Source organism: Anopheles gambiae, chromosome 2 (assembly GCF_943734735.2).
Source record: "Anopheles gambiae chromosome 2, idAnoGambNW_F1_1, whole genome shotgun sequence".
Classification (NCBI taxonomy): Eukaryota; Metazoa; Arthropoda; class Insecta; order Diptera; family Culicidae; genus Anopheles; species Anopheles gambiae.
Window position 1 is genome coordinate 69,126,216 of NC_064601.1, and position 2,602 is coordinate 69,128,817.

Consider the following 2,602-nt stretch of genomic DNA (forward strand, 5'->3'; position numbering starts at 1 on the left):
TAAAGTAATGGAGATCGTTCGGAATGTGAGCTCTTGTAAGCAGCCTAAGGATACAAGAACTTTGCTGAAGGTAAAACGAAATATTTCGACCGATATACAGACAGTTGAAGGAGGACAGTATTTTCATCGTAAATTGCAAGAATGTCTTACCAAGCAGCTAAGGTATGTATTCAGAACAGTGACCGTGTTTTGTGATGATGATACCCAAGTGACATTTGCTCGAAATTGTTTTCCCATATCTGCTCGATTAGTACTCGATACGCCTGAATTTGTAGATTTGTGTGTGATCGAGTGAGTTGAAAGCGCTAAGATTTGGTGAGTTCGTAAATTAGACTTTTTACTATCGATTGACGATGCCGTCGAGCTCATTTAACATTCGTAGCTTTGATTTTTTATGAAAAACAAAAGCAAATTTTGTGTGATGTTATTTTATAAAAAATCGATATTATATATGTATAAAATGGCTACATGATCAACTATAACGATAGGAAACATCATTTCCGGGCGAATCTAAAAGAAAACAACGAAAAAGCCGCATCACAGTTGATTTTAAAGGCCTTTTTCTAAATTCCCTTAAACTGGTGCAGTTTAAGGGAAGTTTAAGGCTTCAGTTTAAGGGAATTTGCTCGAATTCCCGATTATTCGTGCTCGAAAATGTCAATTGGGTAAATTCAATAATAACTATTTACAGTGGCATATCTCTGGATCCTGGCGTCAAACTTGAGCTGAATGTGTCTAAAATGGTTTACCCTTATTCAAAAGTAATAACCTACAGTTCTGGCCTATATTAATTAACGTCTATGACAAACCAGAAATTCCAGTTATGGTTGTTTCAATTTATTGTGGAACTACAAAACCCGCTAGTATTGAGCATTTTCTTAAACCGTTTGTCGAAGACTTAAATCTTTTAATGAAAAATGAAGTAGAAGTCGACGGTAGAAGGGTGAACTTTAAAATACGTGCCATAATTGCCAATTCACCAGCTCGAACCTTCATCAAAGGTAAAAAAACACAATACTGTTTAAAACATTTATCATTAAATATTAATTAAAAAATTTATAATTTACATGAGTTGCCAACTTGAATGCGTTCGCAGGCTGTTTAAAATGCACCACCTATGGGATCAAACTGCAAGGAAGGGTTACATTTTTCGATTGCAACGCATCAGAACGAACGATGAAGCCTTTCGGGAAAAAATTTACGACGATCATCACAAAATTGATTCGCCATTACTGTTATTAAATAACTTTGATATCATCCTTCAAATAATTGTTAGTGATCAGTTGCATTTAATTGACTTAGGCGTAACAAAACGATTATTGATAGGCTTGAATGATGGTAAATTTGGCTTTAAAAAAAGACTTTTTCCTTTTATACTTGCACAATTATCTGGAATGTTGATGAACATACAATTGTCAGCAGAGATTCATCGAAAATTCCGCTCATTTCAAAATTTGCGTCATTGGAAAGGATCAGAATTTTCATCGTTTTTATTTTATGCCAGTGTTGTATGTTTCAAGAGCGTGATGAGTTCTGAGCAGCATAAACACTTTATGTTATATTTTTGCGCTATAACATTGTTTTCATCAGATGTCTACAAAGAACATTGGCCACGAGCTAGTAATTTGCTTCAACTATTTGTAAAAAAAAAATGCAGATATTTACGGACCTCAATTCGTTTCAAGTAATATTCACAATCTGCTACACGTTTACAAAGAAGTGAAACATTTTGGTCCACTATATACGTTATCATCCTATAAGTTCGAAAATCTACTACAGCAAATGAAACTTCTATTGCGCAATGGGTACAAGTGCTTAGAGCAAGTAATCAACAGATTGTTAGAACAGGACTAGTATTATGTCCATAAAAATAAAGATAGCTTCAATTATCCTTTCATTCTTCAAAGGGGTAATATTATCACTCTTCATATCCAAGAAGCATTCTGCTTAAAATATGGACAAAGAAATGGATGGTTTTTAACCAAATCCGGGTATGTTTGCCAATATATAAACGCAGTCTCACACATCAGAAACAACCAAACAAACATTAAGATAACGGCTAAAAGATTAATCAATACATCAAACAGTTTTGATTATCCTTTTGATTCAAAAATTATGCATTTGCATCGGGGTAATCTCAGTAAAAGCAACGGACTGTACCAGATTAACAAAATTCATAATGCGTCGATTAACTACCTCGATTTGATCTTTGTATGCGACGATATCCTGCAACAATGCTCTCCACCGACAATAACACCCTTCCCTATAGTTGCTATTGATTGCTATCATCCGCCTATAGAGCTGTGCCTGCCGAACGGCTTAGCCAAAGCAGAACATCATACAACATCACATCAAGAATTAGGCATGCTCGACTACAGTCGCACTAACTTTTCGATTCTAAATGATCTACTGCAATCTTCTGACTGGTCATTCCTTGATGGAAACCCGGACGTAAACCATGCACTCGATATGTTCAATCGGAAATTTGCGGAACATTTATCTGCCTGTTGCCCTATAAAACGTCCACGACAGGGTCCACCGTGGGGTAATGCTCAATTACGCCGCTTAAAACGAAACAAATCTTCCTGCTATCGGTTTTATC

General features: G+C 35.7%; 1 pseudogene; it reads left to right on the forward strand.

The window, feature by feature from the left end:
* Nucleotides 1–754: 754 nt before the first annotated feature.
* LOC133395114 (uncharacterized) lies at nt 755–1,854 on the forward strand (annotated as a pseudogene).
* Nucleotides 1,855–2,602: the final 748 nt, after the last annotated feature.